This window comes from Coptis chinensis, chromosome 7 (genome assembly GCF_015680905.1).
Source record: "Coptis chinensis isolate HL-2020 chromosome 7, ASM1568090v1, whole genome shotgun sequence".
NCBI classification, from domain to species: domain Eukaryota; kingdom Viridiplantae; phylum Streptophyta; class Magnoliopsida; order Ranunculales; family Ranunculaceae; genus Coptis; species Coptis chinensis.
In genome coordinates this window covers 23774937-23792878 of record NC_141462.1, presented here as the reverse complement: position 1 = coordinate 23792878, position 17942 = coordinate 23774937, and the positions used below count along the sequence as shown (strand labels likewise).

The 17942-nt window shown below is 35.3% G+C and overlaps 1 long non-coding RNA gene and 1 pseudogene across 2 annotated transcripts; one reads left to right on the top strand and one right to left on the bottom strand.

Moving 5' to 3' along the window:
* Positions 1-2973: 2973 nt before the first annotated feature.
* LOC147486711 (uncharacterized) lies at positions 2974-7719 on the bottom strand. Its single transcript, XR_015202670.1, has 3 exons — positions 7581-7719; positions 7380-7429; positions 2974-3033 (listed from the first exon to the last, which is right to left on the bottom strand). It is a non-coding gene; the product is annotated as an uncharacterized LOC147486711 (long non-coding RNA).
* Positions 7720-16004: 8285 nt separating this feature from the next.
* Positions 16005-17528, top strand: LOC147486710 (putative glucan endo-1,3-beta-glucosidase A6 pseudogene; annotated as a pseudogene). The gene has a single exon (XR_015201522.1). The product of XR_015201522.1 is annotated as a putative glucan endo-1,3-beta-glucosidase A6 pseudogene (transcript).
* The last annotated feature ends 414 nt before the right edge of the window (positions 17529-17942 follow it).

Here is a 17942-nt window from a genome sequence, read left to right as displayed (position 1 = left end):
CCTTTGCTTGGGACAACAGAGTTCTGAGTGATGATTAACAATTATGACTTTCTTGACCAATTTTAGTGCATCCAACTTTACATGGATATAATTCACATGATGGTCATAAATAGGTTCGGGCTTCGAAATGTCATTTTCCTTTGTATCTTTTGTTGTATTGTTTGCTCTTTTACTATATGATATCTTTTGTTGTATTGTTTGTTTAGTGAAGTTGGTTTTTCCTCCTCTTTAGGCTTCACTTGGGTTTTATGTTTCCCCCATTTGTTTGTATTATTTGCAGTATTTTTTTTCTACTTATTCCATTTTTAAGAGTTGTTTTGGTTTGTATGTAGGTTTTGAATCATATTTTGGGAAGTTATTTCGTGAGCCCTAAAAGAGGAAGAGGGATCTGGAATTGGGATTTGGAACGTTGAATTAATTGACTCAAACCATGAAAGCTTTTGAATTAGTAGAAAGAATTATTAATCAACAGGTTTGTCTTTTTGGTTTTATGTACGCTACGTTAACTGATTTTTATTTGCCTTGCATTTAATATTGAAATTTTGTTTAGAATGTTGCATTTCTTCTCTTCATTGTAAGTGTTGAAGACGATTTATCGAACCACCTAGTACAAGAATTGATTTTTATTGGTGTTTAATTTCTTTGAAATAAGCTAAGGTACACTTCCCATCTCTGCATTTTTTTAGTCCTCTACAGATTAGTGATGACAAGCGCATGAACTACAAATTTTGCATCAATGCCTATCTAAATCATGAGTGAACATTGGGCATTGTGCACATTAATTAGTGTCAATCCACTATATATCTTCATGTCTACACATCCTTTTGGACTATCCATGACTCATTGTAGGTATTGACTAAGCATGGCACATGCAGATTGTGTATTCACAGTACAAGTCCTTAGTAGTTTTTTTTTTCTTTGCTGATTTTGAATTCACAAAGGTAGTGAGGTTATCCATAGAGAAGGTCCTAACATAAGATTTTACTTGATGGATTGTGTAGGACTTCAACCTGTCAAATGCTCATGCTAATTAAATTTGGGATTTGTTGCTTGTATCGGATCTTGAAGCTTTACTTGGTTAGCCTAGGTTCTAAATAATGATACGGTCTGGTGATACCAAAGGTTAGTTATTTGTTCTAGCTTGTTGATTCTTCTGTCAACTTTTATTTTATATATTATATGAGTGTATGTTAATTGTCAAATGTTGTGATCGTCATGTAACCTCTTATTCCAGATTTTTCATGTATCATTTAATTGGATACATCTCTACATTCATCATTTCCACTGTGTTTCATGTTACTTATATTTTGCGTACGTAGCTTGCAAAAAGACAAATGATGGTAGATCATAACTAGTCTGGTTGATAATCATTTATTTAGTACTTGATGCACTTGGTTCTGTTTTACTATATGTGGTGGTAAAAATAATGGTAACTTGATGGTTTCATTCAATGAGGTCCTCAAGAAGATTCAGTGGTGAGCTGAGTTATTCAAACTAATTTTTTAGTGTTAGTCCTACTTCATTTGTTAATGGTTATAGCTGTCCGACCGAACCCAACAAACAATGACTTTCGCACTTGTTTTAAGCATCATTCCTTAACTAGCTAAGAGTTCGTGGAGCATCCTAATTAGAGGTTGAAATGATTGGCTTATAATGTGAAGTGGCGGAAAGGTAAATATTGAACAAATGAAGTGATCACGTGACTTTTGTTTGGTAGTTAATCAGTACATAGTTAAATTATGTTTTAAGTTCTTCAATGCTATTTCTATATGCTCTGGTTGGCACAATTAAATTCAGCAACTAATCATTCTTTATACTGTTTTCAAAGATTTGCATTGCTACGTGCTAGAGCATAAGGTATCATGCATAATCCAAATCCTTCTTATTTTTTTTGGTAAGTGCCCTAACTTTATATTCCAGAGACTTTTTCTCCTGTTAATGAGTATCTTATAAGGTCATGTACTCATGCCATGATCCTTATATTTTTTTAGTAGTCTTTTCATATATAAGTTGAGATATATTACATTGACTACAACTATTTTTTTACATTCCTACATGTAGCAAATATCTTTCATTCCTATGTACTAGTTCCTTATGTAACTTATATTGTGTATCTTTATAGATTTACCTTATATTATTTTGAGAATAACCATATAGCTACATGTGATTTACTTTTTTTTAAATTAACTGTATGTCATTTTTTTTTCTTCGTGGATCTATAAGCTCAAAATGGGAAGAGTGCTCACTCATTGAGAGTGAGAGGTTGATGGTTCGAATCCATCTGGATCCAAACAAAAATTAATCGTGATTCCGAAATAAAAAAGCGAAATTCATTAGAAATGCGAAATGCCGAAGGATAGCATTTCCTAAACGCTATTAAGAGACAATAGCGTTTCTTTTAAGTGCAATAAAAAGCATAGCGTTTTTGTTTTAAATGCAATCAATAGGCCAATAGCGTTTGTTACAAATGCAATCAATTAGATAGCGTTTACAGAAAAAGTGCATTCGTTTTAATAGCGTTTTAACTTAAAATGCTATCGTTAAAAGCATAACATGCTAATACATAGCGTTTGTGAAAACGCTATAGTCTGATTTTCATAGCATTTTCTGAATGCTATCTATTGCCTTTTTTGTAGTAGTGACAAGCCTCCACTAGCCTCGAATGTTTGAAAAGCTTTATTAGAACTTATCTGGTGAGTTATTCCAAAGACAGGGAATGCCTAGATTGGGTCTTGTTCAGTTAAGATCTCCCGTAGAGAAACTACTAGAGAAATATATCAGACCTTGCCTTCAGATAATCTACAACTACTAAAAAAAACTCGAGACCTTTCTTAAATATACCTATCAATTGTTCAAAAGTTCAATTCTAAAATATAGCTATCAATTGTTCAAAACTACTAAAATTGCATTATAGCAAACAAAAGTTCAATTTTAATCTAAAAAATATACAAGCTAGAGAACATAAAAAGGCTACCTGAAAGAAGTTTATAGCTTCAACCTATTTTCCTTGTTGCAAGTGCTTAAGTTGAGGACCTGAACCAAGTTTCCAAACACACTCTATTACATTACCATCACTCTATTATATTAAGATGCAAAGATCGAGGAATCAAGAAAATTAGCCAAAATAAAAATTAAAAAAAAAATACAAAAACTACCATGTTTTAGGAGTATAAACACTTGTATGCACACCTGCAAACTCATATGTAATATTTTCTAACAATAATAATAGAGAACTCCCTCAAACACATAAACCAATGTTGCATTCACTAAAGCAACAATAAAAACTACAATAATCTTGAAAACATTCAAAATCCTAGTTGACCTATCTGCACTAAAACTATCATAACTTTATTTGTATAACTCGGATTAATACAAGGTAAATTGGGTATGAAACTACACTAAATTGTCTACAACTAACTTTCAGGCCATGAAAGGAGTTTCCCAATAGAAAATGCACAGAACGCCACCAAATACAGAACTTTGTCAGAAAAATCTAGGCTGACCATTATGCACTAAAACAGTCATAGCTTACTGTACAAATATTGAAACAAGATGAATCCAATTGTATTGGAAAGCAGACTCGTAGATATAAAAATCTTATTCAAGCCCTGAGACCAAATTCTCAAACACGATTTTTGAAGAATTTTCTGAACCAACACCAGAAACTAAACCAAATATAGATCAATAAATGCGGTGGAACTTCCACTAATAGATGGTGAATCATAGAGTATTGGACCATGGTGAATCAAAAATCCAGTACATTCCGTTTTGTTTCCCATCCCAATCTTTCGCAATACTTTCGGTTTACTTCTTTTCTTAGGTCTCGACTTATCCACTATGATCTCCCCAGTAGTGAATATAGGAGCTATTGTCGTTTCATTCCTATTCGTTGTTATGATGTTCCATATGAAAATAGCGGAGACTCATGAAGAAGTATTGCTCTATTTACCAGTGAGTGGTATTATTGGATTGATCCTTTGGTGGGAAATGTTCTTCATTTTAGATAATGAAACCATTCCATTACTACCAACCCAAAGAAATACGACCTTTCTGAGATATACGGTTTATTCCAAAAGGTACAAAGTTGGACTCATTTGGAAACATTGGGCCATTTACTTCATAACCGACTATTTAGATGCGGTTTTGGTTCCTAGTCTTATTTTATTAGTAGCCATGATTGGGGCTATAATACTAACTATGCATAGGACTACTAAGGTGAAAAGACAGGATGTATTCCGACGAAATGCTATTGATTCTAGGAGGACGACAGACCCACTCACGATCGACTAAAGAAAAGGGAGGAATAGAGTCAACGTTCGCTTCCTTCGCCGCTTCTTTCGGATAAGGCCTCTTACTTTGCATATTAGATGATTCTCTTTTTCTAGTTTTTGCTTACTTCGATCTAGTGTTCAGAACGGGTAGGTGTTCTTGAGTTCACTGCCTGCCATGAAGGATGGAATTGAGAGATTCCGAAGGGTTGAAAGTTACAAGAGTCTATATCAATCGATTTGATCCCTTACACAGAGAAGTAGGATAAACCGATACCCTTTTTCTATTCCAGTCCAGCCTAGAAGTCAATAGAGCAGAGTGAATTATGATATACATTTTTCTTAAAGTAAGAAAAGAAATCAAATTAATTATTTTTATATATGGAATTCTGAAAACAGCTATTGGGCAGTATAATAGCGCCAATACTCTTTTAAGATTTCAGTATTATAAAAAAGCATTCAAAGCCGCTTTTCACTTTTATCTCTTTTTTAAGAAAATGCAATAGTGTAGATAAAAGCTTCAACGTATCGCTGCTCACCAAACCTAAGTAGTTCAGTTTAAAAAGTCAAATGAGTCTCTTTAATCATAAAAGGTCGAATACAATATAGCTCGAGGAAGAACTGGCTTTTCAACTGTAAGGAGGTGGAAGCTCTACTAAGACGGAGATGGAAAGGTGGGCCATAAGCCTGACTTCCCATCTTAGAGTATCATTTACCAGAATATGTTACTCCTGCCCAGAGGAGATATACGCATTTGAAGCAGATACACCTCCAATCGAATCGGGAGGAGAGACCGATCCTATTGATTCGCTTCTTTTGTGCCAAAAGGCTATGAATGAGATCTCGAATGCAGGGCCTCCTACGTCTAAATCTATTTTTTGGCGGAGAAGAGACTCAAGGAAATCTATTATAAGCAGTGAAACCCCTACTGATGTCGTATCCCAGCCAGCTACACACAAACTTCCCTATCTCAAGTGCATCTCCATGCGGTACAGACAGCCAACAAAAGAATAAAATCGCAGAGTCCAAGGTCGGAAGGATTCATTTCATCGATAAGGAGAGGGTGGTCGTAGATCAGGCTCAACCAACAAGAAAGAGAGGATCTCCTAAGCAAGGGCCTTTTTCTCAGGCCAAGCAGAAGCTCGTGGTCTTGCGCTGCCTTTGACGTTAAAAATAGCAACGAACAAGACAGAAGCATGCTGACGGTATAGAAAGTGAAACATTCTTTCTTTTCGTTCGGCAAGTAGGAAGAGTGAAAGTCAAGTTTAGAGAAAAGTAGTGAAAGCTCTTTTTCCTAAAAAGAGTGGAGTAAAGGCTTATGCTTTGAAACTAAAAGATTTTAGCATGGAGGCATACCTGCGAAGCATGGGTGGTAGGATCAGGGCCTTTCTCGCTGGGTGAGGGCACCCTTCCTGAAAGCATTTCCTAAATGCGAGACAGGGGTGACCGGCGGAATTGCATTCATTCATAGGTGTCCTATCTCTCGGTTATAAAGAAAAATTCTGATACATGAAGTATCTAAAGGAAAGAGATTCATATGCCTCTCCGGTTCCTAAGGCGTAACCACGCGATCTTTAGGTCATCCGGTGGCGTGATTGGTTTTGGTTTTTTATATATGTCTGGGTAGGTATGATTTAATCCTTTATAGTTTATGCATCTTTCTTTCTCCCATGCTTTCCGTTGGTTCGCTCTCTTTAGTTCTTCACTACTCTAATTTTTAGACTGTATAAAAATACATTGTTTATACAGAGTCTCGAGTCCTTACACAATAGTCCTACCCCGCCGTGAAGATGGATCCAAGTACCATCTGTCGCACTCACACATGTTCTTGATGACTTCCCTCATCAGGGAAATGTTGGGAAAGGTTCCTTGTTTAAGTTGTTTCCCAGTCACCCAGACATTAAAACAAAAAGAAACTACGCAGTAGCAGGATATATGCAACCTTTTTCTCAAAAGGAATTCTATAAAAGTAATGTACTTGAATTCTTTGCTCTATTTTCCTATCTAGTAATATACAACATTCTTAACTGTCTACATCATAAATATCATTGAAACAACAGTAGTAATAATTAGCTAGCAGTTCAATTTCATGATTAAGTAGTTTTTAAGTTAAATGAATAATGAAAGTTCTAAGTTAGTCATATTCAAGAACTTGCAATCTAGAGATGTTTAAAATCATCCTATTTAGCATTAATTTGGGTTGTAACCAGTTACAAAAAGTTTCTCAACCCAAAACAATATTATAGTAGCTATCAAACCCAACACTTACATCCCAACAGAATATTCAATAAATCCAATATGATCTAACTATACTAACACCCACAACACATTACACCTAGACCCAACATGCAAATCAAACCCAAGATGCTTGCCAAAGATCTGACAGAGAAACAACAAAACCAACGAAACTACCATGGCAAAGATTAATACCTTGCAAAACCAACAAAAACAATACTATAGAATACACGCCAATACTATAGAATACACGCCAAAATTTCTTTTTTTTCTTTTTTCTTTTTCACTTGTAGGGTCGAATATATCAAAATAATTAAACAAGCTTAACTGAATTAAGATATTTTAATGAGAAACTATAATACTTATGCACCTTTATAGAGTGTAAATCTTTATATATTCAGATATTCCTAGCTTACTATTAGTTTGTGTCATCTTTGCAAATTAACTAGTGAAATCCATGCATAAATTAGGCCTGTGTCATACTGTCATTCGATTTGGTATTTATTTTTCTCAGCTCGTGAAAAGTATTAACTGTAGATAACATTAAAAACTACCTATCTTTTTAGTTGCTAATATAATCTAAAATCAGTGATAACTGATAAGCATACTCTCCACACGCATGCATAAAAATAATTTTATCACAACTTTATCATACGAAATAGAGATAACATTTAAAGATAAAATATATTATTCTCAATTGACAAGCAGTGTATTACATTATTTACAATTGACACTCAAAGGGTCAATGCTAGTTAGGCAAAAAAAAATAAAAGTTTTCATCAGCATTATGTTGAAATATAAAGATTTGTTCTTTATATCACAAATCAAAAACAAAAACAAAATACCCAAAATCAAAAGCAAAGCAATATATCTTACCCACTGTAGAGAACCCCAATTCGAGCAGTTCTACTTGGCTCCACAAATCACTGCAAAGAACACCAAAAATCCCACTTTAAAGCTAAAACAATCAATCAAGACGAGAAAAAAAAAAAAAAAACGATTTCAACTAGGGCAGGGAACAAAAAAACGAAGCTTTTGATTTTGTTGCAGCTTCAATGACTTTTCAATTCTTCTCACCTCAGTAAAGTCAGAAATAGTGGAGGTTGAGGGTGGAGGAGAGATAAGCTTTGAAGATGTGGAGAGAAAGAGGATGAATTTTAGAGATGGAGGAAAGAAGCTAGTTTCGGTTTAGATGGAGAGAGACGGCAATCTAGGGTTTTAATATGTTATTTTTTTGTATGGTATTTCTAATTTTGTTATGACTTGTAGCGGGAAGGTGAAAACTGGAGCGCAAAAAATATTTGCAGCCAAAAAGTATATATCCGCCCAAACCAAAGTCTATTGGCAACACCGAAAACGTCACAACAAGGGCATACACTATCCCGGAATTACCAGTGACGGCAAGGAGGTTGCAATAGATATTTAATCTATAGCAACACCACACTCGTTGCCAACAATAAACATTTTCAATTTAATTATTTTTTTTATTTATCATAAATTTAAGCGAACACTTTTGCAACGCTCAAGGCGTCGCTCAAGGTATTTCCCAAAATGAAAATTCTATTAAGACAGATGACCTTTAGCAACGCCACACGGTGTTGTAAAAGATGACTTGTTGCAACAAATTTTAGGCGTGGCGAAAGAGTGCGTTGCAACAGACCCCTTTTGTTGTAGTGTGTGCACGTTCTTTAATTAGAGAACCCCAAATTTTTTCAGTTTTCTAGACACCGTTTAGAATTAGGAATTTTGTAGTTGGGGTGGGTGTAGGTGGTGTGTGTGTGGTGATTGGTGAATTTCTAAATAGGCGATTTTTTTTGCGACTATGATAAACTAATAAAGCAGGTTTATGTGTACTAGATCTTAATCTCATGTAAGTTTTAAGTCTAATATGCTATTCCTAATGAGCATGCAAAAATAGCCTGGTTATTACTAGAAATAGAATCCTCTTACAGTAAATTCGAAAATGTAAAGAGGTGTTACCTGGAGCGTCATTGCTATGTGTATAAATAGCGTCTTCAACAGCCTTGAATCACGTTTACGTTACTTGAACAACTATACGAGTACTAGTCTGGCTACACAGTATGGATTGTAAAGTCCTATAAAAATATTAACCTTATTAGTGATAAAGTTTTAAGAATTAGGAATAGGCTTTCTACTATGGGCTTTGTATTGGGCCTGGATGTTAGGCCTTAGAAATGGGCTTTGGTAGTGGGTGGGCTTACTAATTTAACTAAGATTAATTTTTTTTATTTTAATTTTTTTTTGTATTTTTGTATCAAACTAATGGCCATGTCACTTAGGAATTTGAGGGAGGTTGTCCGTGCGTGCACATTCCTTAATTAGAGAACCCCAAATTCTTTCAGTTTTCTAGACACCGTTTAGAATGAAGAAAAATAATTTTTTAAAATGTTGTAGTTGATTGCATACGAGTATTGTATAGTACTTGTGAGATAAGATTGCAAATAATATTAAGAAAATCATTTAAGCTAATTAACCTAGGGCGCGTGCACACTTAGAATTTAGTTATATTAGGCGCGGGTCGAGCTTGATATGTAGAAGGCGGATCGCGCTCAGTGATGGCAATTTTAGGGCGCGCGCGCTTATGAGTTAAAACTAGGGTTTTAAATTTTTAGGGTCAGGTTACGAGAGGGCAGGGAGTTGGCTAAGCAACAACTCATATGCCCTTGAACAGTAGCAGAAAAATTCGAAAAAAGTACAAACAGTGTTTTAGTGTGTGTTTTGTGAATAGTGAAAATAGTGTTTTGTAATCTAAACACGCGTAATGTGATCGAACTAGATAGCAAGCGACGCCATTGATAAGAATGGATTTATGCTAGATTGATGTATAGTAGTATTATGAGATGCGTGAACAGTAAATTATGATGGAAAACAGTAGATAAAACTTATCAAAATCATGTGATAAAGAGGAGAGTAATCGTGTTCGCCAAACTCTAGTTGTACATTACTTGGATAGGAATCTAGATTGCAAATATACTTCACTAATAAGAGTCAAAACAGTAGATATGAAGTGAAAATAATGAATTTAAATGATAAATAAAGGTATTAGAAGGGGTTTAATCCACCACGCGATTCGATTGACTATTAGTTAGTATTGAACCGCTCATATTGATCCCTAGTGACGACCAAGTCCTCTCGGATTAAGGTTTCACTAACATGATAGTGTAGCTTCACCACAATTCTCTTTGGTGATGACTCTAAACTCTAGTTCTCCGTTATGAGCTCTATCTCTAGTTACTCATAACGAAGAACTTGAAGTTCTTTTATGCAAAACAATAAATACTAATGGTGAATCATCCTCATATGGCTTCATAAACCTCCTCTAATGGAGGTTTAGCCTAGTGTCATTGGAATTATTATACTAAAGCAATAATAAGGAGACATTATAAAGTAAAGAACAATTGAATAAATAAGCTTTTATTGAAAGGTTTCTAATGGTGGCTACAAACTAAATTATTCTAACCCTAAAGAAAGTAAAACTAATTAAAACTAAACTAAACTAATTATTAACTAAAGAGGGGAAGGAAATAATAAGTTTAGCCTTAACCCTCTTTATATAGGAGAGGGCTAGGGTTACATTTTCGTGCATGGGCCAAAAAGAATGACTTTGGGCCACTAATGTGAGCCTAAAGTCCATTAGGTTAAGTCTAAAGAGGCCACAGCTGTTGAAAATTATTTCAGTGCCCTTTTTGTCTACTTTTACAACTCTGATTGGGACAAGGCTAGGTCCATTGGAAAGCTTATTCCGAGCCGGTCGTTTTGACATAAAGTAAGTCAAATTCCAAGGCTTGAGTCTAAAGATATAGTCATTTGAAGTTCTGTTGACTTTTCTGTTCTTTTTCTACCCGAATTGACTTTGACTTCCCAGTTTTGACTGAGCTTGAAAAAAGATTTTCTTCATGATTTTTGGGCTTTAAACGTATAACTCTTCTAGCAATCATCTTGACTCGTTTTCCATACAAAATGACATCTTTATACACATAAACAGCTTCAAGACCTGAAATACATAAAAACACGTAAACGGTATTAACTCTTATTTATTATAAACATAATTGGCCTAAATAAAATACTATTAAGGGGTTTAAACTACACTTTTGAGTGCTTATCATAATCTACGGAAATTTTCAAATATGCTACTAGTATAATGAATTTTGATTGCTTTGTATGGTTACGTGTTCAATTTAACAATAAATCAAAACAATCTATCTGCTACACAAAACGCTTTGATCAAACTGTTAAAATCATGGCTTATTTGCTAATTATAGGCACACTGTGATGCACAACTCATGGAACGTTGTGTACTGGTGTGTGTGCCCACGCCTCTGGCCTTTGGTGAGAACTCCACCCATATGTCTGTTGTTTACATAGGCGTAGTTGCAAATCCCTGTATAGAATGAGCATAAATAATCTAATATAGCTCACAGTTTATACTATCAGGTAAATGTTGGAGTTAATTTAGGCCTTTTGATTAAGATTATGACAAAATAAGTACTTTCTAGCAAGAACCAAAAATTGTTCAAGAAATTACAGCATGGAAATGCGTCTTAATTAATTTAACAAAACTCAGATGTAATTATTAGGAGTATAAGACTGCAAGTACCTGAACTTAAATTCAAGACCAATACCTTAGCCTATGAGATATGCATGTACCTTAAGATTATGGACAACATTTCAGGACCAAACTTGATTAGAGACTAAGAGTTGACATATGTAGAGTCCAACAATGTTATAAGTGACATATGTAGAGTCCAACAATGTTATAAGTGTGGACACGTATTTTGTAGTTGCTGTTTTGGGGTATAAGAATCGGAAAAGTTATCACCCAAATTAATTTTAGTATAAAAAGATGAACCGATGGGTAGAATGATTAACTCTCTAACCCTTAATTATTCTTGTGTTTTCATCCTTTTTCTTCTCCACCTTATCTCTTAACCCTAACTAGCTAATGACTATATGATTCTCCTAGCATTAATTAACATGGTATCGGAGCCAACTCTGTTTGGAGAATGCTAGGAGAGAGATCCGAAGTTTTAAGGTTTCAGTTTCAGTATTGTCTCTTAGTATTGTTTCGCTTCTACAATCTCTGCCGTCAAGTACTTTTTCAAAGGGGCACAATCTCTCTATCTTCCGCAATCTCTCTATCTTAGTATTTTTATAGGGGTGCACGCCCTTCAGATTGCCTTCATAAAGGGGCACAAGCCCTCTTAAGACCTATACAACACACTCTCTTTAGATATATATAATAAGTAATTATTTTTCTTTACAATGGCTAAAGTTGTTCCAAAAATTGATGAATTCGATAATACACCTATTTTCTCTATTGGTATGACATTTGTCAAATTAGAAGGTGTTGCCAATTACCTTCAATAGGTAGAAACAGTTATAGTTTACTTTACTAGCAAAGGTAAGGAATTGAAAGTCATCTGACAGATTCCCCAGTCACAGATGAAAAAGTAAAGACAACCTAGACGAAAAATGGCTCCTTGGTTAAGAATTTCATGTGAAACACTATGGAGAAGGATGTTTGTAATACCATGCATTTTTTTATAAACTTCTAAGGAGATTTGGGAGTATCTGCAAGAATCATATTCTCAATCTTAGAATATTTTACGTATCTTTCAATTGTATGAGAACATCTTTAATCTAACTCAAGGAGATATGTCTATTTCTGAGTTTTATAATTCTCTTCATAGTAAGTGGGAAGAACTAAATATTTATCACCCACTAACTACATACATCAATTAGTTAAAGAAACAAATAGAGGAATTTCAAGTCTCAAAATTTCAATCTAGTCTACGTCCCGAGTTTGCTAATGTGAAGGCCCAAGTTCAGGCTTAATCAAAACTCCATACTCTGTCTGAAGCTTATTCTTGTCTTTCTCATATTACTGCACCCCCTCCAAAGCACAATAACAATGTGGCTTCGTTGATCCCTTTAAGCAGCAATAATTATAATAACTCCTCCTTTGGTTATGGTAATGGAGGTAGAGGGGGTAGAGCCAGTCATGGACATGGAGGTGGTTGTAGCCAAGGGAGTGGACATGGTTGTGGTATGGGTAGTTTTGCTCCTTGTGAGCATTGTGGGAGCATAAATCATAGTTCTGATTTTTGTTGGGATATAACAGGACGCCCACCTTTGCACAAAGTCAACAATGCCACCGTATTTTATCACAAAAACACCAACTTTCATAAAGTTCAAGAAGAACTTGCGGCCTTAATGAAGAGGATGCAAGCTATTCCAGTAAGTTCATCGAGTTTATCAAGCACACCCATTGCAACCTTAGCTGATTCAGGTAAAACATGTCTTTATATAAGTGGTAACAACTCTTGAATCATTGACTCAGGAGCTTCTGATCATATAACAGGTAATCCCCAGTTGTTTTCTAATATTGAGTATACTCATAAACCATCATATGTCATCTTAGCAAATAGGACTAAGGCTAGTATTCTTGGTCGGGGTACTATTCAGTTAACTCGTTATGTATCACTTGTCTCTGTTTTTCTTATTCAAGATTTTCCATTTAATCTATTGTTTGTCCATCGTCTCACCCAATCGCTCTTAACTACAATGTCATCTTTTTCTCCACTCACATTGTGTTTCAAGATCTACAGACAAAGACACTAGTCGGTGGGGGTTATGAGCACGGTGACATCTATTACTTTCAAGATGGTTATGAGCACTCTCAACATAAACATGCCCTCACAGTTTTAGTCTCTCTTGCTCAGTGGCATAGGCGCCTTGGTCATCTTCCTCTGAGCAGTTTGCATTGTTTAGTTCCTAGTATTCCTTCCTATATTTAGTCTTTAAGTTGTGAAGTTTGTGAGTTAGCCAAACATCGTCGTGCTACTTATAAAAATAGGTTGAATAAATGTTATAGTGCTCCTTTTCAGTTAGTTCATTCAAACGTCTGGGGTCCTTGTAAAACCACTAGCCTTTTTGGAGCCAAGTACTTTATTATATTTATAGATGATTTCTCTCGTGTTTGTTGGGTATATATTATGGAAAATCATTTTCAAGTATTTTTTGTCATTAAAAAAATTATATGTTGAGATTACTAATCAGTATTCTACAAAATTGCATGTTTTTTGCACTGATAATGCCATAGATTATGACTCTAATCTATTCAAGTGTTTTTTTTATGATCATGGTAGTACACATCAACCCTCATGTGTGGATACACCACAACAAAATGGGGTTGCTGAGAAAAAGAACATACCTATTCTTGAAGTTGCCCGAAGCTTAATGTTTCAAATAAATCTTCCAAAGTTTTAGTTGGCAGAGGCAGTCCTTACTTCCACATACTTTATTAATCGTATGCCCTCTTCAATGTTAGGTGGACAAACACCACACTCTATTTTTTTTTTTGGTCAACCATCTTTTCATCTCCCCCCTCGTATTTTTGGTTGTGTATGTTTTGTTCATAATCTTCAACCTAGTCATGATAAATTGAACCCTCGTGCTATTACGTGTGTCTTCCTTAGGTATTCATGTACGCAAAAAGAGTATAAGTGTTATGGTCCTCATTTGCGAAAATTCTTTGTTTGTGTTGATGTGACGTTTTTTGAGGATGTCCCGTTTTACTCTGGTGTCTACTGAGCCCTTTGAGGACTGTGTTATGTCTCCTAGTATACCTTTAACCCTTCCAATGTTAGATGAGGGTGGTGTTGACCTTTTAGAGGATGTTGGTGCTACTAAGAGCATTCCCAATGCAAACAACAACTTGCTACCTCCACATAGGCGCCACATAGGACTATTTCCCCTCATAGTTACCTTCTTGGTGATAAGCTACTAAGGGTTGCCCAATGCAAATGTGACTTTAAAATTCGGACGGAATGTTTTATTCGTCTGAATGCAAAAAATGAAAAAATATCGAAAAAAAAAACGTCAGACGGAATGAAACATCCCGTCCGAAAGAAAAAAAAAACATGAAAAAAGTAAAAAAAAAAAAAATTCGAAAATAGACACAAGACGGAATAAAAGTTCCGTCTGAAGATCATAAGTCAGTAACTATCTCACTAAGATCATAACTTAATGAAAAGCTGCCCTCATTGTCATCCTTGCATTGGGCCATTGTTTTTTGGCTCATAAGGGTGACAAGTTGATATTTCCCCTCAAAATTGCTTGCATTGGGAATGCTATGAATGTGTTGTACAAAAGACTACCATTTCTTTCCCCTAATTCAACCATAATCTAACAATCCGAATTTTTAGTGCGAGAGAGAGAGAGAGTCTCCCACGTACAAAAGGTATAAAAATAAAATTCAAAATTAGCACTTTTGCCTAGATTGAGAAGAAATGACACTTTTCTTGACTTGTTTAAGGCTGAATCCAATGGTTTGGAGCGCTAAAACACCAAACCACAATACAATAGTGGATAGGGTTAGCAGGATAGTGTAATCGGACCCAATAGTTTGTTTTATTACCCGTTAGTGGCATAGGCGTGTAGAGGAAAGCACATAAAGTCAGCCCATCTAGCTGCCATTGGTAATGGCGGGTGGAAAAAAAATTTTGATTTGTATCTGCCATTGTTAATGGCGTGTAGATTTTTCTGTTTCAATCCCCTTCCCCATTTTACCCTTTCTCCAAATTGAAATAACACTTTTTCCACCAAACTAAAATTCTAGCTGCCACACAGTATGGCGTGTAGATTAGATTTCTTCGATTTTTTCTGGCCGCCACTCGTACTGACGTGTAGACCATACGCTATATTATTAAAACTGGTGGTATAAATAGGTAAAGTTATACCGATAGTATTGACGGGTTAGCATTTTGATGCACCATTAAATCACAATTCCCGTCATATTTGGTGTTTTGCGATACCATTGGACTTGGCATAAGACATTACCCTTTATCCTAGTATGCTCTACTTAACGAAATTCTTTTAACAAACATGGCAATATGGCATATATATATATATATATAGACAGCCCAATGCAACGTGCTCTCTCACTCTGATCAAAATGCCAAGCAACTGAAATTGTAAATCCAAAGAAGAAAATGCAATGCATAAAAACTTTAAAAAATAAATGAAACACATTCTGATATACCGAAAAATGTAGGCTGTGAATTCGATTTTCCTGGCAATATATTCCTACTTCTCCAAATTTTGTCTTCAAATGAAAATATGGACTCAATAAATTCCGATATATTTACCATAACTCAGATATATCCTAAATATCACACCCTCAAAATATCGATATCGCATACCTTGCATATAAAGTTGATCTAGGGTTCTAGGTGCAAGCTGCAACGCATTACGACCAAAAATATCTCCATGAAACCGTGTAGGCATTGTACTATCCATTTAACGCGTCATAATTAACACAGATTTAGCTTCATTAAATGCAAACAAAAAATAGCTACTACTCGGCCCCATCTTACCTTACTGTGCATCTCGAGGCATAATCAACAGTGTACATAGACTTATCTTACTTTATGGCAAATGCACTGAAGGACACTTTTCTTCTCTTTAAAAAAGCTCTTCTTTCTACACATTTCCAAAACAAACAACACCATGACTCTTTTCTCTCTACTCATTTTCCTCTCTTTTCTTGTTTTCTCAAATGCAAAAACTTCCACCACCCTAGGAGTCAACTATGGTCAACTAGGCAGCAATCTTCCTACACCACCTAAATCTATACATCTCCTTAAATCTCTCAAATCCAACTTTGTCAAAATCTATGATGCAAACCCACAAATCCTCAAATCTCTTTCAGGTACTAAACTTCAAGTTTCAATCATGGTACCCAATGAACAAATCCTTAATATTTCATCAAGCCCAGCTGTTTCTGACCAGTGGGTACAAACCAATATCCTTCCTTACTACCCACAGACCAAAATCCGATATGTTCTTATAGGAAACGAAATACTCAGCTCAAGCCAAGATCCCAAACTTTGGCACAATCTTGTACCAGCAATGTATCGGATTCAGAAGTCTCTGATTACCCATAGGCTTTTTCACATCAAAGTCTCGACCCCATCTGCTATGGATGTACTGGAATCTTCATTCCCACCTTCAAGTGGAAAGTTTCGGTCTAATATTTCTGTGTCGGTTGTGAAACCAATGTTGCAGTTTTTGAACCGGACCAAGTCGGGGTTTTTTCTAGATGTGTATCCTTATTTTCCTTGGTCAATGAGTCCAAATGATATCAGGCTTGACTATGCGCTTTTTCAGGGAGGAAATTTCACATACACCGATCCTATTTCTAAGTTAACTTACACCAACCTACTTGATCAAATGCTTGATTCCGTGATTTTTGGGATGAGAAGTTTGGGGTTTCCAGATGTCAAACTCACAATTGCTGAAACTGGGTGGCCCACAGCTGGTGATTTTGACCAGATTGGTGCTAATATTTACAATGCTGCCACTTATAACCGGAATCTGGTTCGCAAACTTTCGGCTCAACCACCACTTGGAACCCCGGCTCGACCGGGTGTTAAGATACCGGCTATTATTTTCTCTTTGTTTAATGAGAACCAAAAGCCTGGCCCAGGAACGGAGAGGAATTGGGGATTGTTTTATCCCAATGGGAGTGAGGTGTACAAGATCAAATTTACCGGAAAGGTAATGAAATATCACGAGAAATTGCCGGTGCCGCAGAATAATGAGCCTTATAAGGGGAAGGTGTGGTGTGTAGTTGCAAATGGAATGGAGAAGAATAGTTCAGAATTGAAGTCAGCGCTAAGTTATGCATGTGGTCAAGGGAAAGGGACTTGTGATGCAGTACAGCCTGGGAAAGCATGTTATAAAAAGGGTAATTTCGTTTTGCAGGCTAATTATGCTTTTAGTTCTTATTGGGCCAAGTTTAAGAGTTTGGGTGGGAGCTGTTATTTTAATGGACTTGCAGTTCAGACAAATGTTGATCCTAGTTTTGGGTCTTGCAAGTTACCAAGTGTGAGTCTATGAAAGATGATCTAATACCTGGTGATCACTGAGTAGCCAATTTTGTGATTTTTTTGTTAATTGCGTCTTCTTTATATATATATATTATAATTTTACTCTCATCAATTGAAGAAGCGTGTCATGATTAATTAAGAAAAAGTATAAGATAAAAGTGTCCACGTGTCATGACTAATTAAGAAAAAGTAGGAAATAAAAATAGAAACAAATATTTATCTTTATATTTAGATATATATTATAGCTATATCTTACAGCAATTTATTTTTTAGAACACTTGCAGAGATTCCAATTTTTTTAAATTCTATTACTAATTATAAAAAAATAAGATATAAATAAGGAAATAATCCCATCTAGAGTTTCACAGGGTCTCTAATTTTTCATAAACACTATAGCTAATTGCGAAAAAACAACCCTATCTAAAATTTCATAGAGTCTCCAACTTTTTTTAAACAATATAGCTAATTACGAAAAAAAAAAAATATAAGACAAAAAATTAAATTGCTAAAAACAATAGTTTCTACT